Genomic DNA, 25,290 nt, shown 5'->3' with positions numbered 1-25,290 from the left:
ACAACGTTAACAGAAAAAAATAATATCACCTTTAACAAAAGAAGGTTAAAAGCATTCATGAAACTTCACCTGATCTGGTTCATGAACAGTCATGCTAATCAGCTAAAAGCTAATGAGAGATGACATGCTATTGTAGAAGCGGCGCAGAACAATCACACACAACTCTTGAGGGGATAGAGTATCAATTGTGTTTCAGGGAAGAAAGACAATGGTTCACCGCAGACTGGGAACATGACTTGTTTAACATGCATATTTAATACAGGTGAGAACAGAAAGGCTCTCTATGCTACCATCGATTGGCATTGCTCAGTTTCCTGATGGGATGAATTATTCAGATTATCATGGTCCATGAACATGACCTACCAGCACAAAGACACTGACCACGGCTCCCTCATGGACCATCTCCAACAAGAATAGTGATATACAGACTTGAACATTCGCTCTTTTATTGGATTACAATCCTGTGAATAAATTGATTTATGCTCTACTTGACAGCTGCTTGGCAAGGCGCTTAATGCTGGTTTTATCTTGGCTCATTGAATTTGGGTTAGATGACCTGATCCTTGGCTCCAGCTATGATGTAGGATCTAGATAATTAGGTCAAAAACAGGGTTGGTACTAAATGTGGCAATCAAGAGTGTTGAACGTAAACAGACAACCATTGCTGGCATCATCTTCATGGTGTTGTTTTCACTAATCAAAACTTTGCATTGATGTAGCCTAGTGGTTAGTTCATGTGCCAGGCTAAGCATGGATTTATATATATGAATATATATATATAACAGACTCATTGATAAACACTCTGAAAATGTTTACATAAATATGTAACTAAGGCCAAAAGATCTTGACCTTGAAAGAATATCTCACTATAGAATATCAGTTTAAGAAAAGAGCCATTTGGTTTCATTACCAGATGAACAAATGCTACTTACAGCCAATTTCCATCGACATATGGAGGGCACAGTTTCTCCACAGGATGTTGATAATGACATTGAAAACAATGGCTCTTGGCCAAAAAGTCACATGAATGTAGCTGAAGAGAGAAAAATGGTGAGAAACCAATGACGCAAGTCTTGCCATGCGTACAGTTTTGTCTGACTCACAGCCTTCAGGCAACGTCTGACTCATTTACACCATTATAATTGAAAGTCTTTAATATACACCAGTATTAAAGTGCAACTTTGAGATACAATCTAATGATTTTGTCATTAAAGGGCCATTTGCCTTCACTAAACAATGATCAAATGGGCCTTTATTACAAACTGCAAGCATATTTATTTTGGCGCTCATATTAAAATGTTAGACCATTCACACTGATTGCATAAGCATGTTAGCATTTTTTTAATTCAACATTAAGTTCTAATCGTTGAATTTGATTAGCTGTGAGGTGAGTAAATATTGCTGATATTTACTCCAACAGCACTGGGATAAGCAGGTGGGAATTTAGCAATTCTTTCTGCAAATTACATTGCTAATCCAGATGATGCTGACAAGTGATTTGTCTTTAAGAGTGAGTCGATGACTTTACAACTGATTCGTTCAAAAACAAATTCATTCAGGAATGAAACAAGATTGTTAATAAATCATTAATAAACAAGATTGTTTATTATTAGTAAGTCACTGAATCACTCACTGAAAAATAAAAAGATTTTCCCTAATGTTTCTATATGGTTCCCATTTGGTTATTCTTTTGGGAACCAAATAAGAACGTTCTGATCTAACCTTCCCAGAACATTGCAGTAAGATTTTTTTATAACCTAAAGAGAATCTATACAGAACATTCTCTAAAGGTTATTTTTATTTTTATTTTTATTTTTTTATAACCATAAAATCTCCTTTCCAGAACATTGCAGGGAGTTTTTTTGCAATAACCTAAGGAGAACATATACAGAAAGTTCACTAATGGTTATTTTTAGCTTAAATATTTTGCAAAGCTAAAAAGAACATTTATTTCCATAAAGAAAACTTTCCTGGCTAACAAAAAATGAATTTTAAAGGGTTAGTTCACCCAAAAATGAAATTTCTGTCATTAATTACTCGCCCTCATGTCGTTCCACACCCTTAAGACCTTTGTTCATCTTCAGAACACAGATTAAGATTAAGATATATCCGAGAAGTATATGACTTGTCCATAGACAGCAATAATCCAACACTTTCAAGGTCCAGAAAGGTACCAAAGACATCGTTAAAACAATCGACGTGACTGCAGTGTTTCAACCTTAATTTAATGAAGTGACGAGAATACTTGTTGTGCACAAAAACAAAACAAAAATAACAACTTTATTCAACAATATCTTCTCTTCTGTGTCATTCTCATACGTTGTTTACATCCAGCACTTCCAGGTTCTACATCAGAACGCCGACTCATTATTGGCCAGCTCCTGTGTCAGCATCACACGCATGCGTCGTGATACTCATCGTGCTGATCAGCTTTGGCCAATACTGAGCCGGCGTTCGGACGTAAACACGGAAGCCTTCAATGTGCTTACTGCGTCACCTGCGTAAGGATAATGACAGGGAAGAAAAGAGATCGTTGAATAAAGTCGTTATTTTTGTTTTGTTTTTGTGCACAAAAAGTATTCTCGTCACTTCATAAAATTAAGGTTGAACCACTGCAGTCACGCTGACTATTTTAACAATGTCTTTACTGCTTTTCTGGACCTTGAAAGTGGTGGTTAAATTGCTGTCTATGGAGGAGTCATATACCTCTCGGATTTCATCAAAAATATCTTAATAGACCTTTTTTTACATTTCCATTTACATATTTTTTGTGTTTCCATTTGCTCAAATAGCAAAAGAAAAACTCCACAACCGTGTTTTCACAACTTTCAAAAAGAGGAAAAAGATAGAGAGCGATTGATAACGGCGGTCAGATAAGAGAAAGATGTCATTTTTGCTGTCACTCCCATAGCCGCTGTATTAGAAACACCCTCACAGCAGCGTAAACTAGATTTTTGTAATTTGATGCAAAGGTAATATAATACTAAGTATAGTGTTATAAATGTACCTACGTTTTTAAAAAAATATATAAAAAACTTTGCAGGATTTACGATATTGATGACCGTTAAAACGTGCCATCACAGTCTGTAAAAAGGGTCCATTTTTGTTTCTACAATCTATGAACGAAGGTGTGGAATGACATGAGGGTAATTAATGACAGAATTCAACCCTTTAAAAATGCATTTTTTGAATGTACTGGGAACCAAAAATTGTTAGCTGGGTGTCTTTATGAGTGAGCCAATGAATTATTCACTATAAACAATTTATTCAAAACACAGGTTTATTTAGGAAGTAAACAAGTTGCTGTCTTTAATATTGAGAAATTGAATCACTTAGTAGATTCGTTCAAAAACACATTAGCATTCATTTAATTCAAGAATGAAACATCACTTCTGTGTACTTGGAGACGCGCAACGATTGATTAGTTTGGAGCTATTTTCATTTGCAGAGTTAAAATAGTAACTGGAAATATTTAGTCTAAAATGTAAGTACTCATTATCAACATCTTGTTTTTTGTTTTTCAGCATTCACAAGTCACTGGAGTGTGTTCACTGAAGTAGCTCAGATTGCAATGATGGTGAATGTCATACTCCATTATGGCATGACTCATCAGACTGAACGCAGCACAACACGTCCCAGAGATCCCAAATCCTGAATCTCCAAACTTATTCTCTCCAGCAAATAAATTAATTTGTGCCTATGGTATCATCTTCAAAATGTCAAAACGCACACCTCACAATATTTTCCACCATAAATAAATGACCTTCCGCTTCTTCGGTATTTCACTAGATCAGTTCTCCTTGTAGTTACGCGGTGGCTAATGAGTTCCACTGGGTAGTACAAGTCCTAGCAGCACTGCAGTCAGCATGCATGTGGACAGGGCAATAGTAAAGTAGGTCAGCCATGTATGGCACCCCTGGCATTTGGGCACAGCCAGCAGTACCCGTAAATTAACATCCTCTCTGTAAGCCCCTCCAAATTGAGACGCGGCACTGACAGGAGTGCCACCAGTCACTGGACGTGTTAGAGATCCTCAGAGCTGAGGAAATAAATTAAGAGGATTACAGAAGTGGTATAAAGATTGTGATTACACATGAGTGAGGTGTCATAAATTGAAAGCATTTATTACCATGACTCGATGAAACACCATCAACTTGCGAGTATGTAATAACATTATGGAATATGGAAACATATATTCCAAAGTAACTAGTTAAGTGTGTCATAATATCCCCCCTTAATAATAATTAAAACTTTTTTTATTTTTATATTTCTTTATTTTTTCTGTCATCGGATGTCGTTTTTTATTCATTCACACTGCTTGTTAATTGCAAATATACACATTTTTTTTGTAATTTCAATAAATGTAAGTGTTAAATACTAGAACAATTAATAATCATATTAATAATTAAAATAAAAATAAAAACAGTTCTAGTACATATATCGCTCATAAATACTTCACTTGTTTCATTACTAGATGAATCAACATTTTTGAATGAATCTCTTGAATGAATGATTCAATGACAAATAATTTTTTAACAGTCGCCACCTACTGGCATCACAATGTAATCGATTAAACCTTTAATTGAGGCGTCAAATTATTTTCAAAAGGTCATTTACTCTATTTTGATTGCAACCATATCAGTGTTTATATCCGAATTATAAACTTTTATGTAGAATAAAATATTTCAAAATTATATTACAAAAAAGAGACACCCTTACCAAAATACCCAGAGATTAATTATCGTATGTGCATATTAGGCCTACTTTTTAAAAGTCAAGGGGAAAAAATGCCAAGAACAAATGAAAATGTTAAAAGTAAAAACCATACTCATGCAACAAAGGACGCATCTAATTATGATGCCTTCCACCACGACCCTCTTGAGATACTTATCCTAACTGCCAATTCATTGCCGCAATTGACTCTTGGGGCCAATTACACGTAAACACAGCGCAATAAAATTACAGCGCATTCCATTAGGGCGAATATAACACTGAAGTTGCATAAGTTTTTAATTAGAACGACGAGAGAGCTGAAGAAGCATGAAGCCTGGTTTTTGCATGAGAAATGTCTTTGGGCAGTGTCGGAAAAGGCCATGGCCTAGCTAGGTCACATTGCGGAGGTTGGATGCTGTCCTGCGGTCGTCTCTTTGGCTTGAATGGATTAGAAGACACCCTTCACTGGCTGACATTCTAACCCTGTCAAAAAGAATCACTTCAAACTGCCTTGCCACTGCCAAGCAAGTTAGCTAAGCCTTCCATGAGAGTGGATTTTGATTTATAGCATGTGATTTTGTAAATCACTGTTACACATCCATGTACAAAATCTGATAGAGAAATAGTACTTCCTCTGATTGTTTTGAAGAAAAACTTTAGTCTTATTTAGTAACCTCTTTAGAAGCCCAAGACACATCAGGACAGATTAGCATTTATGCTGCAAATGCAAATAGCTACATGCGCTTTCAACTACCTTTGGTTCACGTTTACACTCGTTAGATCACCTGAAACTAATCTTCCTTGCACAGGATCTTAGTGCAGCACTGAGCTAATTGATACGCTAGATGTTCATTCAGTCAAAGTGTGACCTTTGGTTGAGATTTGCAATACTTTACTGCAAGATGCAGCAGCTGCAATGACAAAAAGACCCTTGGGCTGTTGGCAAGCCATGTGTATGACTTTTAATTCGCCTTTAATCAATGTTCTCACTGCTTACAAATCAGCAAGAGCAATTAGGCACTATTAGCTGGAGTTATCAAGCACCAGTGAGAGCCGTTTCTTATTCTCCTGCTGCGTGAAAGCTGATGCTCAGTCTTTACCTCAGTAATTTATCCCGTTCCTCACAATTATCAGAAGCCTTTGGAAAAACCCCACAAATTCTCCTCTGACATAGTGGCTTAGTTTCAAAAACTAGAGAGCTGACTCGCTGTCTACATAGGCAGCATCCTAACCATTATGGAACTTTATATGTGACTGATTCAGAGCCCACTACGTAGGCAGCAACTCACAAAACAGCATTTCTCACAGGAGAATGTGACTCATTATTAGTTAGCATGTTGCTAAGCTAACAGCATGCTACTCTAATAAGCAAATTCTTTACAGAATGAAATGCAACAACTTACAATCAACATTTCCTTGTCCACCATCTAACTTTTTTACAGAGCTTGAGCACAATGCATTAGCATTACCTTAAAACGAGGTATATTAAGAAGCAGCATAATTAAATTGCCTACCTTCATGTTAAGAGTATGCCTGTGATCCCTTAAAATACTACCTCTGTAGGCAGCTCACTAGGCTTTAGAACAGAGCGTGTATGGGAGATGGAAACCAAAAAGTCTAGAAATCCATAAACTGGCAGTGAGAATAAAACAGCATCTTTAAAATTGCAGTTTAACTGTCAAAGTCCCACTAGCGGGACGCTTGGCGGTCTTTTTAATTGCCTTTTTTTTCCTATCACATATTTTAGTAATCATCATAAATTAGGAAATGTAACTCAAAACTCATCCTGTGAAAACCATTTTGAAATCAGACATTGCGTTACCATGGAAACTGTACTTTAAAACCTTTTAGCAGGTTTCATTGTACAGAATTTATTTTAACAATTTTATAATCAAATGTTTTTCTAATGTTGACAAACGCATATGGTCATAAGGTCTGAGACTCAAGCTTCCATATTTAGCAACTGTTTTGTGAATTTGTCACAGCAGAACACATCAACAAAAAAATTCAATGTAAAATGGGTGTCATCCGGTGGCTATTTTTGGTATAGCACCTAAAAATCTCATAGGAACTTCAATTTTTGTGGTGATTAACTTAAAATTTGGAACACTTCTTGGTTAGACATATGGCTTTGATTGTATAGCAGTTTTAGAGTAAAAAATATTTTGTTAAATATATATTTTGTACAAAATAAATGTTTTATACAGTTCATTTGTTTTACAGTAAATTTAAACTTCTATAACTTATTTAGACTTTCATTTTTTGAAGTGCTTTCACTTCTGCTGAGTGCCTTCTTTAAAAAGAGACCAACCTTAGGTCTGTACTCCACAGCATTCATGAATTGTAGCCATTTAAGTTTGGATATTGCATTTTCACATCCTTGCTCAAAAAGGGGGGTGACAGTTAAGGGGCTAAGCGTTGAGGTTTCACTGTTGAAATGCGTGTCAAAGAATAAACTGCTTTTAAAGTGTTTCAAAATCAATGGTTGCTCTAATCTCTGTCTGACACTAGTGTAGTTCAACTGCCTTGAGAAGTCGAACTCAATGACTGAATGGCAAAGATGAAGCCTGGGAAATGCACATTGATCAAATCAAACACTTACACTCATGGTTCACTTGAGTGGATTAAAAAGAAAGGTTGTAACTTCTCCGTGACTAGTTTTTATGCTCCTCTTAGAGTGCATATATATATATATATATATATATATATATATATATGCAATTCCAATCCCACTAAAATTAAGCTTTTGAGTAAAAAGGTTTTTTTTTTTTTTTTAAAGGGTAAGCTTTTGATTTACAATGCATACTAGAACATGACTCCATCTATTTATCACTGCATTCAGTTGACCAGTATAAATTTGAGAACGCAGTGACAACCATTTGACACCAGCAGCTGTTGCAGGATAATGAGCCTGAGGTTAAGTTTGGAGGGACTCGAGTCAAACAGGGTTCCTTGAAAATACAGGTCTATATAGGATCCATATGCCTCAGTTTCAGTTACAGACAAAACAGGGGACCATTATAACACGCAAGAGGAAAAATGCCTCATGGAAAAAGGATGTAGTCAGGCTTTTGACTGGTAGCGATTGATGGAAGTCAGTTTGATGGAAGTAAAAAAAAAAGATAACTTATAATTGAGATACTATAACTAGACACATTTTGAGATTTGTAGTCCTAATTATGAGAAAAAGTTATAATTTTGAGATATAAGGTTCCAATTACGAGAAAAATACACAACTGTGAGATAAAAAGTTGCAATTACAAGAGTCGCAATGATGAGAAATAAAGCCGCAATTGTAAGAATGTCACACTGTGAGATATAAAAGTCCCAATTATGAGGAAAAAGCTGTAATTAAGATATAGTCACAATTGTCAGAAACAGTCACATTAAGAGATATAGCGGCAAACAAGAAAAAAGTCATAATTGTCAAATATATATTTGCATTTGCGAGAAATAAAGTTGCAAATTGTTAGAGGGTCGCATTTAGACATAAAAGTCCCAATTACAAGAAAACAGTTGAAAAAACTGAGTTGTTTTTGCAGCTGACATTATTGCATATGCATTTGTAGGAGTTTCATTTTCTGACGCAAAATTTATGGGAGGAGAGTATTTAAATGAATCACGTAACGCGATTTACTAATGTTTGCACTAGTCAATTTACTGGTATTTGTGCCATTATTTAACACCAAAAAAAACATGTCTTAACCCACTTTGCGACATGGCTGCAATTGTTGCTGCTAGGAGGAGACACTGCAGAGAACAGAGAGCGCGTGGTAGAAGGGACCTGATGAGCATCAGCTCTGCTTATTTGCGACCCAGCGCTAATTTGTGCTACTCTTGGTAGATTGCATTAGTCATTATGTAAATGATCTGAGTGCGTCTTTAATTTGCCCGTCAGCAGTACATTAAGATATAAAAGTCCCAATTACAAGAAAACAGTTGCTTCCAGTGACTTCCAGTGACCAGTATGAGAGAGTGAGAGCGATAACACCAAATTTAACACACCTGCTCCCCATTCACACCTGAGACCTTGTAACACTAACAAGTCACATGACACCGGGGAAAGAAAATGGCTAATTGGGCCCAATTTGGACATTTTCACTTAGGGGTGTACTCACTTTTGTGGCCAGCAGTTTAGACATTAATGGCTGTGTGTTGAGTTATTTTGAGGGGACAGCAAATTTACACTGTTATACAAGCTGTACACTCACTACTTTACATTGTAGCAAAGTGTCATTTCTTCAGTGTTGTCACTTGAAAAGATGTAATAAAATATTTACAAAAATGTGAGGGGTGTACTCACTTCTGTGAGATACTGTATATAGTACAAGCGAAACAGAACTGTAAAATAAAGTGCTACAGCTATAACTATGAGATATAAAGTTGCAATTGTCAGAAAAAGTCACATTGCGAGATATAGTTGTAAATAAAACAACAAAGTCACAATTGTGAAATATAGTCGCAACTGCAAGAAAAAAAGTGCAATTATGAGAAAGTCATATTGTGAGATATAGTGGCAGATGCGAGAATATAGTTACAGTTCTGAAATATAAAGTCGCAATTACAAGAAAAAGTGGCTATAATGAGAAAAAAGTGACAATTGTGAAAAATGTCATAATTACATCTGAATTTGTCTGAAACAGGCTTCATTAGAGAAATGTGTGCAGAGCCTTCAACAAATATGCATCAAGCAATAAGTGCTTGATTTTATTAAACAAGAGAGAAGGTAATTCAAACCTTGAATGAGTTTCCTCAAGCTTGCTGGATAATAAGCTTCTCGTATCTCATTGTAAAACTGATTACCAACAATGGCGAAAACGCGAAAACACCCAGCAGCATCCAAAAGTAATGCTGTTTACCACCCACTCTGTGTCAAACTAGAAGTATGAATATAACCTCAAATGAAAGGAAAACCATGGAGTCTACACTTATTTTTGTCACAACAGCAGCATACCGCATAATGTCCAACCTAGACAGAAATATGACAGGCATGTGCCGGTGTAAAATAGAAGGATTAACCGTTATTACGCGGCCAATGTTCTGGGACAGTGGCCCCAGTATTTATGTTCTGGATGCGAGCCTGGCCTACTTCAGCATCTTCCTTAATCCTGTGGCACACTGCCTGCTTTTGCTATTTCCAATAACCAGCTCTAATCTCTGCACTGGCTAGACAACAGTGGCCTAGCGATGACAGCTGGCAGACTTACACTGTCTCTAGGAAAGAGACCACACGACAGCAGGCTAACCAGCAGCAGAGGATGTCCCGTGTGAAACCTGTTGCATCGCTAGGGTTTTCGCACTTTGTGGGATTTATCGCAGTTCTGCTATTGTAAATCCCTTCTGGCCCAGAAAACACATCAGGAGGTGTTTGCTGCACACCAACAAAACTGAACTAGATTATCTTGTGGCTAGAAATGGTTTGGATTTTGTCTGTTTAATCCATAGGTTTCTATTTATTGTATGAAAAGTCTATGCAAATTTCAACTTTAAATAAATAAATCCAACATTTTAAGATTGTAAAGGAGCACTCTAGTAAATAATGCTGAAAACAGAAAAGGGATGAAGATTCCATATTAGAATACTGTACTAATAATTTTTTGTTTAAATAAGACTCTCTCAGTTATATATGAGATATATATGTTGTGAATACACAACTTTAGAAAGTCACAATTGTGAGTTATAAAGTCACATTGTGAGAAATAAAAGTCCAGATTATGAGAAAAAAAGTTGAAATTACAAGCAATAAAGATGTAATTATGATATAAAGTCACATTGTGAGCAACAATCTCAAAAAAAAAAAAAAAATCACAATTGTGAAATAAATTCACAGCTGGGAGAAAAACATTTGCAATTGTGAAAAAGTCGCAATTGTGAGATGTCACATTGTGAAATATAGTCACAATTACGAAAAAATCATATAAAGTCACATTGTGAGATATAAAAATTCCAATTGGAACAAAATAAAGCTGCACTTAAAGTAAATGAATCCAAAATCTTGTGATTCCACATGTAGATTCCATATTAGAATATTGTATTATTTTATTTTTTTTTTTTCAAATATGCCTGAAAAGAGCTTTTGTAGTTGTCGCATTTGCCCCCTTTAAGGCATGATTGATTGATTCTTGCGACGTTGTCATTGTGTGACTATTTAAAGCCTTAAATAAACGAGTAATTTGGATACAAGTCTTAATTTGACACTAGTGGTGAGGATTTTAATTAATCCCATTTGAATCACTTGAATCTGTTCACTAAAAAGACTCTGATTCATTTACTAATTTGTTCAGTGACTCTTTCTGCAGGTTACATCGTTATGCCAGTGGGTGGCCAAAAGCAGGTGTGTTTTTGTGTTTTGACTCATTCAACTGATTCATTAAAAAACATCAGCCAAAATGGTTATAAAAATTCATACAATATTTTTATAATTAATAACTACAAATCTACTACGAGACTCACTAATCAAAATGAATGGAAAAATATGAGTTAGTGCATGGAAGTGAATGCTTTGTTTTAGGGTATGTTTACACAACAACAATATACTTTATATACTTATATATATATATATATATATATATTTTTTTTTTTTTTTTTTTTTTTTTTTTTTTGGGAGTATAGACGACATTATTGTCAAATGATCCCCATTCACACGGATCTGCGAAAACGACTAAAATCGCTGTATTACTCGTGCCAGGCTGGTAGTTGGCGATGTCACTTTGTAAAGAAACACTGCGTGCCTATGAACTGAACACATGATACGCGTGCATCACCTTTTTCACAAATTTGCATTTTTGTCATTTACGCAGAGACTATAACGGTATCGTTTTCAAAAACTTGCACTTTGAAACCCGTTTTCAAAAGTTTGCGTTTTCAGTTCTCCGTTTTTAGTTAAAAAAGGTGTCATGTAAATGGCTCGTTAGTTCAAAAAAACACCTTTTTTTTTTTTTTTTTTTACCTTATTTTATCACAAGAACAGTAATGAATATTTTTGTGAAACTATGTTCATGGTGATTATACGGCATGACAGAACCAGGTTTTGGGAAAGATGGGAAGAAAGATGGGAAGAAAAGGGGATTGGGGGAGTGTTTGACTCAGTAGGAACTTGCCGGGTGCTCCCTTTTTACTCCCCCAAGAGCTCAAGCTTCCCCTTTTGGCTGTCACCATATAAATCCAGTGGGTGGGAGCACCGTCAATGCCCCAGCGTTTGCCGGGAATTAACGCTGAGCCACTGCAAATGACTGACAATCCTAAGGCCTCTTTGAGAACAGGCTTAAGAGGGAAGAGAGGAAGGAGGATGAAAAGAGATATGAAGAACGAATAAAGTACTGAGAATATCCAGCGCTCGGTACTATTTTCCAGCAAGCTCTGCAAATTCAAAAGGACTGCGGTTCTTTTTTCATTATTTCTAAGCATGACAGCCTTTATGAGGACATTATCTAACAACTATATATCACAAGAAAAGTTGACAATTTGTCAAAAGCTGAATCATTTTAGTTGATTAATTGAGATATATCTTCACATTTAAAGAATTATGGCTGTTATCAAATCACATACAAGTAGCTGTGAAGAGTGTATAAGATACAATAAACACTGCTTAAATACAATGCAAATCTTTTTCTTTTTCTTTTTTTTTTTGTTTTAAACAGATTTTATGTTTGATTATAATACTAGTTATTAATTTCCAATTCAAGTTTTTAGAGCTAATGAATTTTCATAACTTCATATTAGTTCCATATTTAAGTACACTCACCTCTGAGACAGTGAATACTGACATTTCTGGAAAGATACTAATCCTTCAATAGCTAGGCCTAGAATAAAATACAATAATTATATTTTAAATATATATATATATATATATATATATATATATATATATATATATATATATATATATTATATTATATATATATATATATATATATATATATTTGTCACTTTCAGTGGCATTTTTGCCCCAAGTCCTGCTTAATTTCTCATCTTAGTAACCTTCTATGCTGCAAAAATAATAATTCTAGAATTTTATATTTATATATAATTATTAAGCTTATATAAAAATATATACAATTATTTCTAAATTATTATAAATCATTATTAAAATATCGATATTATAATTGCATCATAAAATGTTACCGTGGTCAACAGGGTTTAACTTAAGCAGGATTTGGGGCAAAAATAAAAATATTTTGCTAAAAAAAAAGTGTAGATTTTATTCAATGTTATTATATTTCCTTAGTATTACAGTAATGAGACAGATATTTTCACATTACTATAATGATAATTTGGGGTGAAAATGTGCTTTAATAGTAATGAAAATAATCACAATGCAAATTATATTAATATTCCGGAAAAAGCCAAATATAATAAATATAATTACCTGTTTTCTGTTTTTTTGTAGATTAACATGATCAAACAGATCTCCTAATTAAAAATCCTCTGGCATACATTTTTCATTCTTCAGTAAAAGCCGACAGCTGGCCTTACTTGAGAAATGATGTGCATGTGACAAAAAAGATGGATTGTCCAATTACAATCTTGCTTCCTTTCTTGCGTGACAGTTTTGAGCTTTGACAGTGTTGCAATTTTACATTACCCCTGATCGAAGACAGACAGTGAAGAACCTGATTGTGTCCTTGACAAATGTCCTTTCAGACAAACCCCTCAATGACAGTCTGAAACCATCAAAAGCACCAGTCAAAGATCGACCACAGCTATATGGCCAAGCATGAGTGTGAGAGGAAATAATCTAAACAAAGAAAGAAACATTAAATCAACATTGACAATAAATTAGCAATATTTTGTGAATAAAGGTTAAGTTGTGAATAAATCAGCAATATTTTTTAAATAAACGTGAATAAAATTGAAAAAGTAGTAATATTTTGTGAATAGTCAAAATAATGAAAATAAAGGAGTAATATTTTGAGAAAAGTAATAATATTTTGTAAACAAGTCAAAATTACGAAAATATAGTAATATTTTGAGGATAAATGAAAAAATATGAGAATGAAGCAGTAATATTTTGTGAAAAAAGTCAAATTTATAAAAAAAAATAATGTGGTAATATTTTGAGAATAAACTGAAAAATATGAGAATAAAGGTGTAATATTTTGAGAAAAACTAATATTTTATAAAGTCAAAATTATATAAAAAAAATACAGTAATATTTTGAGAAGTAAAAATTATGAGAATAAACAAGTAATATTTTGAGAAATGTAGGAATATTTTGTAAACATTTTTCATAAAAATTATGAAAATATAATAATATTTTGAGAGTAAAGCAAAATTATTAGTAATATTTGATAATAGTATTTTGTGAAGTCAAAATTATGAAAATAAAGTAATAATAAAAGTATGAGAATAAAGGAGCAATATTTTGAGAATAAAGTGAAAATTATGAGAATGAAGGAGTAATATTTGAGAATATAAATATTTTGTGAACAGAAGTCAAAATTATGAAAATAAAGTAGTAATATTTGAGAATAAAGTGTAAATTGAGAATAAAGGAGTAATCTTTTGAGAAAGTAGCAATATTTTGAGAATAAAGTGAAAATGATAAAAATGTGATATTTGCAGAACAGAAATATTTTTGAAGAAAAGTCAAAATTATGTAAATAAAGTAGAAATATTTTGAGAATAAAGCAAAAATTCTGAGTAGTAATATTTAGAGAATAGAAATATTTTGTCAACAATACTAATATTTGAGAATAAAGTGGAATTTATGAGAATAAAGAAGTAATATTTTGAGAAAAGTAGTAATATTTTGAGAGTAAAGTGAAAATAATAGTAGTTACTTTGAGAAAGGTCAAAATTATGAGAATAAAGGCATAGTATTACAAGATTAAATTAGTAAAATCAAACGAATGAACTGTCTTCCACATTCCAATGTTACACAAAGAAAATCGAATCATTAAAAGAAAGAAACAGACGGAGACAGAGACAAAATGAGAATCTGTAGTTGCAAGAATTGCTGCTATGAAACTGCCACGTGTGGCTCTATGATCAGTGTGTTTTCCATTATAGCTGAATAATTCATCAATGCCTGGCAACAGGCTTGAGATGTTCAAGCTTGTCTGTACTTTCTATTTTAAGTCACATGAGAAATTCATGGCAGGTCCTCCAAGGTCCCATCAGCACTGTCTATTCTGAATTCGGCCTTGCCTAGATGGATGCATTGACATGGGGGTCATTTTATTGCCTCCACGAGGCCCTGCAAACAGCTGAACGACAGGAAGTTAAGGGTACGGAGGGTGTCGCACAGAAAAGATAAGCTCTGGCCAACTTGGTTGGGAGAAAAGCTTTACAGAGCATCCAATAGGAATGAACTGGAGCTCTGCAGCCATCCCGTCCATCACCGACAAACAAAATCAATTGCCTTTAGTCATTCTTTCTACATCCTTCATCCATTTGACATCTAGTAAAACGGCATCTGGCAAACTCTCTACAGAGCGGATCCATTTCCACAAGGCACAAGAGAATTTTTTTGGACGCCGCCCCAGTGCCGCTTGCTGAACGCCAGCTTGAAGACACCTTGATATGCTGTGTAAACAAACTCTCTTGCTGATTCCACTTTGGTGTGTATTGGAGCGTCATTACAAAATCCATCTGATGAAATGATCCAGGTCTTTCTGACAGCTACCGCAGGGACGGGAAGCAAAAGGGTGTGGGTTTAAACCGATCTCTCTCTTACCATCTGTCGCCATATTGTCAAGAACGATTCAATAAAGGAACGTGAACAATTAAACCATCCTTGGGGAACGGGCTGTTTTGCACACGATTGACATCAAAGCCTCTTCAAGTCCAAAAGTTTCTGGAACAACTATGGCATGGTTTCTTCTACAGAAAAAAATGAAAAGATCAACCAGGGTTGTTTGCACAGAGAAGACAGGCTGTGAATCTTCAAAAAACAGAAAAACTGGGACAAGAAAAAAAATACAAAAATACTACTAAATACTTGATGAAACTGTGTGCAAACTGTTAATGTTTCTAAAGCAGCTTTGTCCAACAGTTAAACCAGCAGAAATGTTTTAAAGAGAGGCAGCAAATAATGAAAATGTAGTAATATTGTAAGAATAAAGTAAAAATTATGAGAATAAAGCAGACATATTTTGAGAAAAGTAATATTTTGAAAATAGAGTGAATATTATGAGAATAAAGGAGTAACATTTTCAAAAAGGTTGTAATATTTTGAGAATAAAGTGAAAATTATGGGATGACAGAAGAATTGAGAAAAAAGTCAAAATTAGGAGAAGCAGCTATATTTTGAAAAAAAACAAAACATTAACAACATTTAAAATCATGTAAATAAAATAGTTATTCTGAGAAAAGTCAAAATGGAGAATTTTATCTTGTAAATAACATTACAAGATTAAGTTAGTAACCACTTAATTCCCATAATTTTAACTTTCTTAAAACATTTCTAATTTAGGGTACATTTACACGACAATTATATGATTAAAACTGAGAAGTTTTTCCTTTGAGTTTTCAGCGTACAGACGACACCATTGTCAAAACGACCCCCATTCACACGGATCCGCAAAAATGCTGTATTCTGCTGGCAGGCCATTAGATGGCGATAAAATACATGGCTGAGCATGTAATACTCATGTGCATGACATCATCGTTTCCACGGATTTGCGCTTTTGTTGTTTACATGGAGACCGTTTTCGAAAACTTGCACTTTGAAACCCGTTTTCAAAAGCTTGCGTTTTCAGGCACCCAAAACGCCATTGTCATGTAAATGAACGGCCAAAACGCTTTAAAATTTTTACATTTTTAGTTGAAAATGGTGTCGTGTAAACGGCCCCTTTATCTAGCAATGCTACGACTTAGGGTACGTATACACGACAACAATATGCTTAAAACGGAGAAGTTTTTCCTTTGAGTTTTCTGCGTACAGACGAAACTTTTGTCAAAACGACCCCCATTCACACGGATCCGCGAAAACGACTAAAAACGCTGTACTCTGCTGGCAGGCCATTAGATGGCGATGAAACACTATGGACTGAAAATGTAATGCGCATGTGCATGACGTCATCATTTCCACAGATTTGCGTTTTTGTTGTTTACATAGAGACCGTTTTTCAAAAGTTTGTGTTTTCAGACCACCAAAACGCCGTTGTCGTGTAAATGAACGGCCAAAACGCATAAAAAGTTTTCCGTTTTTAGTTGAAAACGTTGTCATGTAAACAGCCCCTTAGAAAAAGTTTTGCTGTTTCATATGCTTTTAACTCAGAAACCATGTAAAAGTCAAGCAAATGAACCTTCTACCAAACTTCCAATGTTACACAAGAAGAAAAAAGAAAACGAAAGCACTACAAATTCACTTCCTGTCATTATCACACTCATTCCTCTATCGAATGGATATGAATTATATGTTGAAGTGACACCAGGCTGAACGGCTTTCTCTCCATCTCAGCCAGTAAAATTGGCTGATGAAATGAGTCATGACTTTAATGCAGAACAGAGGGCAGACAGAAGTCTTTAAATTGATACTATGAGTATCGTGCGTGAAAATGAGTGGAATAGAGTTATTAGTCTCCATACATCATTACCCTTCATGACACCGAGCTCCGGGTTGTCTGGCAGAAACTTTGAGGCGCTGCGTTCAAAACATGGCCTTAATATGTCATCGCTTGGGATTTATCAGATATGGCCAATTGTAGAGCGCAATGAATAATTGATTAAAAGTCAACATCAACATCGAAGCAGCCAGGAAACGTCTATTAATGCCATCTAGCGTGAGATATCTGCCTCTTGTGTAACCTGTGGGTGGACTTCCAACCCAGAGGGGCTATTTTGGGGAATAACATTTAAAAAATTAATCAGCCTCCATCTGCCAGCAACTGATGAGTGGAAATTAAGGGGACGGCTTATCGAATACCTTCCCATCAAATCAATCTCATCTTGATAGAAGAGGACAAACAGCTTTAGGGCTTGTTTGATGCGTAGGTTGTTAATCCAATTACATAATTAAAGAGTTGGCAGAAATGAAGACCCAATGCAGGGCGACACCGAAGACATGCAACCTGAGTCTCACCCCGAACATTAGAAAGTAGCCATAAGGACGGTGAAAAGGTAATTCTAGTCCATGACTGAGCAGAGGAAAAGTGCTACAAGCCATCCTCTGAACCCCTTGGAAGAAAGTCGGATGTCAAGGGTTGGAAGAATCCGTCATGATAAAAGCGAAGATATCAGGAAAAGCATTATGTGCGTCACATTTCCCCACAGTGCGATTAAGCGGCACTGTCTGACCTGCCTCAAGCAATAACAGCAACTACAACAACAAAAAAAGGACAATTACAGTGAGTGCAGCCAGTATGTGAACCGGGGACCATTGTTATTCCCTAGTATTCTTGTGTACCATGTAAATACCACAATACTTGAATTTAGCACCACAGTACTTTTTCTTCTGTGAAACACAAAAGGGGATATTTAAAGAATTGAACTGGGTGCTGTTACAATGCAGTTACAATTAGTGTGGAATGCTTTGCAGCTTTACAAAAGCACCATAAAAGTGGTCCACATGACTAATGCTCTATATATTCAAAGCCTTCTGAAGCCATATAAAGGCCCTGAAATACTTCACACGAAATCAAAGAACGAACTGATGCGACATCATTTTGAACAATATAAGGCCAAAACTCAGGAAAAGTTCGCTCCAGCTGCAAAACACCTTCGTAGTACCACTGGTCCGTGACGAGAACGTAATAGGAAGTGTGCGCTGAGGCTCCGCCTTCTTTCACGTGGAACTCTTCTCTGACTCATTTCATCTGTTGAGTCCGTCGAGGGAAGATCTGAATTGTGGGTTCCGTCGCTTCAGTCGCGTTGCTCATGGCAGAAGTTGAACATTTCTCAACTTTTCAAGCACCAACGCAGGCGTCAGCCAATCAGATCGCCCGATGCAAATGACCTTGAGCAGTCGCTAGCCAATTGCGTTCATGCAACACCGGAATGTAATGTGATTGGCTGTTGTCACTATGACAGTCGCGTCAGCACCAAGCTTCAGACACGCCCTCCGTCAAGCGTTGACGCCAACGTCCCCTGTGAATGCAGCATTTATCTAAACGCCGCTCTCAGCAGTGTGGGCGACCTCACTTTTCTCAGAGCATTCATGGGCTAAATGATGAAGTAAAAATGTCTGATATGTGAACGAATCGTTCTGTTGAGTCGGATCTTCAGTTAATCTAAATGATTCATTTACGAATCAGACTGATTTGTTTCTCGAGTGATGAAATGGTGTAAACCATTGCTAAAGTAAAATCGTCCAACAGTTTTCAAGAGAGGCAATATTTCGTTAAAAGTCAATGTAAAAAATTAAAAAATGAGAACCAAGTTGTAACGTTAAGAAATAAAAGTTTTAATGTTTTGAGAATAAAGTTGCCATGTTTTGAGAACAACACTATAATGTTTGGAGAATTAATAACATTTTGAGAATAAATTAGCAATATTTTGTGAATTAAGATATGAATACTTCGAGAACAAATTAAAAATTATGAAAAAAAATGAAATAACATAAAATACCAAATAAAACAAATAATGAAAATATATACTCCATTCGGCTGTACACGGCATGAAAAATCTTTTCCTTTGAATATTTTTGTCTTATTTTCCAATTAAAATATTTTTGCGGTTATATTTAGTGGTTAACAGCTCACTGGAGAGGAAAAGTATCAATAAATAGCAACTTAAACTGGGTCTGTTCTTTGCACAAAGCTATCATATGATTTAGAAAACTTGAAATGTAGTGCATGAGTCGTATGGATTACTTTTATGGTGCTTTGTGACGTTTGAAAGCATCAGTCACATTCATTGTAACTGCATGGAAAAGAGCAACCACAACATTTTTCAAAACATTTTCTTTTGTGCTCCTCAAAAATAAAAATAGTCATACATGTTTGGAAAGAGTAACTGAGTGGGAAATGGTGAACTAGTCTTTTAATCTGGAGACTGAGTTTTTAAAAGCCTCACATGCTTTGAAATTTACACGCAAACCATAACAGACTCGTCATATGCGCTGCATGTAAAATCTCATTTTGTTGTACTCCATCGGGAGCCTCGGATATGCAAAATAAATCCTTGTTCCAAAGCCATGAATAAAACATTAACGATTGGCTCAAAACTGTTTTTGTCCCCTTTTCATGATGTTTTAAAGTGTCCAATTACTGTACTTTGGCTTTAAGGAGGCCCAGTCCTGCAAAGATACAGAGGGATCTCGAGCTCATTAAATGAGATACCAAAGAAACTTGGCAGTAGTTTACAAGAGCTCAATAGAGAACACAAGTGACTGGTAAAAGTAACATTAATGGGGACTTAAGTAAAGGAGTATGTGCAGAATTAAAGTCACCATCAAATCAAAATCGACCATTCTTATTTTATTATGGAATATTGCAGTATTTATTTTAAATTATTTATCTGTGCACATCATTAATTTTTTAAAACTCATGTGCCCTCGTAATTTTTAATCAAAATAACTTCTCCCTTTTGTAGCAACATCTCTCCTTTTCTCTGATGATGCGTTTAGTGGCGTGAGGGCGGGACAACCTGTCACTCACATGAGATCGACCAATAGCAAAACACAACCATCAAACAATCCAATCAATTCCTGATGGACAAAATCATCCTACATTTTTTCTCGTTCGAGAAACCGTTTCACTCGGATATATGTCACAATAGAGAAGAAAAGACTATCGCAACTTGTACAGGAATTATTCCTTCCAACCCTGATCTTTATTGTCTGTACTGATACGAACACAACAGCTGCAATGTTTTTCCTCCTCTTCCACTGCCCACACGCGGAGTGATCCTCTCTGCTCATCATGCTTTCATCAGGAGCTCTTCGTATCTTACTGTTGTCATAAAGGCAACAATGAAACCTTATGCTGCTGATCCAGTAAAGAAAGCTTGTCACTTACAGTAAGAGGGGGCTGAATAACCCATGTTCAATAATGCCCTCAACACCAGAGACGGCAAAATGAAATTGTACACATTTTATTGCCATCAGAGTTTGTGTTCAAAATGGTTTTGATGTTAAAGCTTTGAGCAGAGACACTATAATGAAAATATGATGCCTGAATAGTGACAAGCAAAAACACACCTGATGTGCAATCTTTATTCATCATTTAAAAAACCTTGCTGTATTTTTCGCCATCTTGCACTGACCATAGCGATTTGAACGCACCTGACATCATAAGGTGCCTTCACGCCATGTCGTAATTACCGTAACAATTCTGAACTGTAAAAAGCCTTTACACACTTAAAGAATGTGTAAACTCTGAATTTTCGTAGAGCTACGACTTACCACCACCTGACCACCACAGATTTAAGGTGTGTTCGACTTGAAGCGGCGCTGTGCACACCGATCGGTTTATGACATCAAAGTATCAAATATACGAGTCCATCAAAGCTTTATATATGGTAATTACATGGTAATTACATGGTGTGAACGCAGCAATATTCATGATTTCCTAACTCGTAAATATGAACGTCCCAGGAGGACTTGAACACACCAACTTTTAATGGTGCAAGCTAATGTTGCATTTGTACATTTAAGTACAAAAGAATTAAAGGTAATAAAGGAAAAATTCACACAAAAATGAAAATTGTCATTATTTACTCGCGCTCTAGTTTTTTCAAATCCACATGCTGGAAAATTTTCACGCAAAAATTTGTGCATCTCTTTTCTATACGAGTGTTTATACAAACCACAAAACCCACTTGACTCATGAACTACATTTTGAGTCTTTTTAAAGTCAGACGACAGGTTTATATGAGGAACAGATGCAAATTTACGACACTAGTCACTGATACTCGTATATTTTTGGTTGTGCCACGTGCTGCAAACCAGTAAGGTTTGCCGTCAATGACGTTAAATCTTGCACAATGCATTGGTGTGCTAGTTTTGAATCTAACAACGATTGGGAATGACATTACAGAAGTAGTTTTTAGTGAATAACGATTTAAATTTCCATCTGTTCCTTACATAAAGCTATCACAGAATGTGTTTTTGCATTTCACCAGGCGCTCATGTATTGTGCTCAAGTTAATTTAGTTCAACTTTTAAAAACGCATCTCAAGACCTGTTTCACTGCCCTGCATCTCACGTTCAAAAACATTTTCTTTGAATCAACTCTTGTGAAGTTTTTTGTCCTCTTGGACAGATGTGGTCATTATAACCTTAAAGGGATAGTTAACCCAAAAATGAAAATTATCCCATGAAGTATCCCAGAGGTTACGCTTCTGCCGTAATTCGACTTGCGTACGGCTGTTTGTGGGAAGCTGGTTATTATAGTTTATAATGTTTTAAATATGGATATTTTTCTTACAAAAACGCATTGCTTCGCTTCAGAAGACCTTTATTAAAGCCCTGGAGTTGTATGGATTACATTTATGATGGATGGGATAGATGGATGGGAAATCGTGAGCGCCATACTATTATAAAGCTTGGAAGAGCCAGGATATTTTTTAATATAACTCCAATTGTGACCCTGGACCACAAAACCAGTCATAAATCACACGGGTGTATTTGTAGCAATAGCCAACAATACATTGCATGGGTCAAAATTGTCGATTTTTCTTTTATGCCAAAAATCTTTAGGATATTAAGTAAAGGTCATGTTCCATGAAGATATTTTGTAAATTTCCTACTGTAAATATATCAAAAATTTATTTTTGTGAGTGGATATGCATTGCTAAGGTCTTCATTTGGACAACTTTAAAGGCGATTTTCTCAATATTTGGATTTTTTTGCACCCTCAGATTCCAGATTTCCAAATAGTTGTATCTCTGACAAATATTGTCCTATCCTAACAAACCATACATCAATGGAAAGCTTATTTAATCAGCTTTTAGAAGATGTATATCAAATCTCAAATCTCAGTTTAAAAAAAAATGACCCTTATGACTGTTTTTGTGGTCCAAGGTCACAATTGTGTTTGTCTAAAAGAAGAAAGTCATATACGCCTAGGATGGCTTGAGTAAATCATGGGATTACTTTCATTTTTGGTCAATACTCAAACTAAACTTAGATCAACCTTTAAAAATTACGGGAATCGAGTAGTATTGCGGGAGGTTTTTTTCCATTCTTTTCTCATTTCACTGCCCTGTGACTCACGTTTTTAAATGCAAAAACACGTGTGTGAATCAGCCCTTGTGATGATTTCTGTCCTTTTTGGACAGACATAGTCACTAAAAATGGAAAAGTACATACCAACTCTTCAAGACATCTGTTGTTCCGTTTCACAGAATAATGTCACATGGGTTTGTAAGCAGCATAAGTGTGAGTAAATGACAGAATCTCATTTTTGAATGAACTATCCCTTTAAAACCACCTTGAAGAGGACATCCAAAGAAGACAGACCAGCCGTATTTAAATGATGAGGCTCGTTATTTGCATGCACAAACGCCACAGAGGTAATTAAGCTGGGCGCAGGCTGCATTGTTGCATTAGATTGAGTATAAATGCTTTTGAAGCTCCTAAAGCAATAGCAACTGATTTAAATTAACAATACAGTATCCGCCGGGATCCTTGTCAACCCAACGGCAAAGATGACAAGTTACAGGTCTGACTTCCCCAGTCAGCCCCCTATATTTCAGCCCTAATTACAGGTGGGACACTGCCAATTTGCCACACTAAATTACCCCTTTCTGGAGAAGATGAAAGTGCTCACCCAGGGCTAGAACTTGACAGGTTGTAGGTCCACATCAGCAGCCCTGTCAGCCCGTTGTACGCGTCTATCCTCGGTTTCGGCTGTCCCTCTCAGCTTCGGTGTGTGGGCTGTGCACAGCTGCTTGGGTTGAGTCGCCCAATTAAGCTTGCAGATGCTCCTTGCTGCAGCATCAGATTCCAAGATCCCAACCAGATCGTCCCTCTTCTCGCCACTGGATCGTTCTTTTGTCTTCTACTGTTGCCAGCCGGTAGTCATCAGGTTCTCTGTACACATTGCTCCAGTGACAGGAGGGATGATGTGTGGTTTTCTGCACAAGTGTGTGAGGGGAAAAGAGAGAGTGTATGTGAGCGTATCAGGCGGGATGAGTTGTACTCTGTGAAGCGGTGATGTGTGAGCGAGCCTGCCTCTCTTCTACTCTCCACTACTGCTGTATGGCTTCAAAACTCACACTGCCAGCGAACTGATCGCTTAGGGACCGTCTCAAAAGTGCAAACTAACTGAAAACAATCAAAAGCAGTCCGCTAGAAACAGATCCACTTGACGTCCTTCTGGGTGATACCTAAAGGACTAAGTGGCTTTTGTAAAAAGTTGAATGTGAATGGACTCTTCTGTCATGGCTAGTTGTGTTTGTAATATTTTCATACTCACCCTTGACTTCACAACTCAGTCCCTCAACGAAAGCTCCCCATGTCCACGAGGGCTTGAATACTCAAGCAAAGACCAGCAGCTGGAATTGTATAATTTTAGCAGACATGTGACCCTCTTAATGCGCAATCCTTTTATCTTTTGTCCTGTTTTCAGTTTTCTGTTTTTTTCATCTGTTTACCTCCGGAGACCTCTTAGCAGGAGATTGGTGGATGCTGAGAGAGAGAGAGAGAAAGAAAGAAAGAAAGAAAGAAAGAAAGAAAGAAAGAAAGAAAGAAAGAAAGAAAGAAAGAAAGAGATAATATTTTATCAGTGTTGAGGAGTAACTTATGGAAGACCACATATAAATTTTCTTTTTTTTTTTAAATCATGCTTTGGTAAATCATAATTGACAATTCAAAATTATGAAATACTACAATATAATTATGAGAAAAAAGTCAAAATTATGAAAGTCGAAAATAAGAATTTATGTCATAAGTCATAATTTAAGTTATAATTATGAGAGTCCTAACTATAACAAAAATAAATTTTCCCCCAGTTTCACAGACAAAGCTTAAGCTAGTCCCAGACTAAAATGCATGTTTGAGCTGTTTTAACTGAAAGCAACTTGTACTGACATATCTTAAAATATGTCGGTGCAGTTGTTTTGTCTCAAGATGCACACCAGTAATGTTTTTATCTAGTGTACGTTTATAAAAGTTACTTAAATATCATAATTGAACTAAGGCCTAATCCTGGCTTAGGCTAAGCCCTGTCTGTGAAACCAGGCCTTTATGTCATAAATATGACTTATCTTGGTTTTGTCATAATAATTGACTTATATCATAATTCATAATTATGACAAGTCAAAAATCGACAAAAAATTTAAAATGATGAAATGAAAGTCCTTTTTTTTTTATTCGATAAAAAGTCCTTATGAGAAAGTCAATTATGAGATATGTCGAAACTGAGAAACTACATATAATTATTGTACATATACAATAAGATTTTTTGTTATAGTTATGACTATCCTATGGAGCCCTGCACATGACATGCAGGAAAAAAAAATAGTAGGCTAAATCGTGCGCACGATTTACTAATTTGTTTCCTCGATTTATAAATTGTGCGCACAATTTACTAATTTGTTCCCTCGATTTCGCAATTTAATCGATTTAGCAATTAGTAAATCGATTTAGCAAAACGAGGGAACGAATTAGTAAATCGATTTAGAAAAACGAGGGAACGAATTAGTAAATCGTGCACACGATTTAGCAAATCAAGGGAACGAAATTAGTAA

The 25,290-nt window shown here is 35.7% G+C and overlaps 1 protein-coding gene across 3 annotated transcripts in view; it reads right to left on the bottom strand.

The window, feature by feature from the left end:
• Positions 1 to 24,196, bottom strand: part of lingo3a (leucine rich repeat and Ig domain containing 3a) — a 34,227-nt gene extending 10,031 nt beyond the window's left edge. Inside the window, exons 1-2 of one of the 3 annotated variants that reach the window (XM_051910983.1) lie at positions 24,018 to 24,196; positions 23,370 to 23,676 (exon numbers count right to left, since the gene is read on the bottom strand). The gene's annotated coding sequence lies outside the window, so the exon portion shown is untranslated. Of the gene's footprint in view, positions 1 to 932; positions 1,072 to 20,421; positions 20,550 to 23,369; positions 23,877 to 24,017 lie in introns of those variants that run through there. The other 2 variants (XR_007932427.1, XM_051910984.1) reach the window with 2 other exon arrangements.
• Between the last annotated feature and the right edge of the window lie 1,094 nt (positions 24,197 to 25,290).

The sequence above is a fragment of the Ctenopharyngodon idella genome, chromosome 10 (assembly GCF_019924925.1).
Source record: "Ctenopharyngodon idella isolate HZGC_01 chromosome 10, HZGC01, whole genome shotgun sequence".
Taxonomy (NCBI): Eukaryota; Metazoa; Chordata; class Actinopteri; order Cypriniformes; family Xenocyprididae; genus Ctenopharyngodon; species Ctenopharyngodon idella.
The sequence above is the reverse complement of the archived record's forward strand: the minus strand, read 5'-3'. Positions and strand labels throughout refer to the sequence as shown.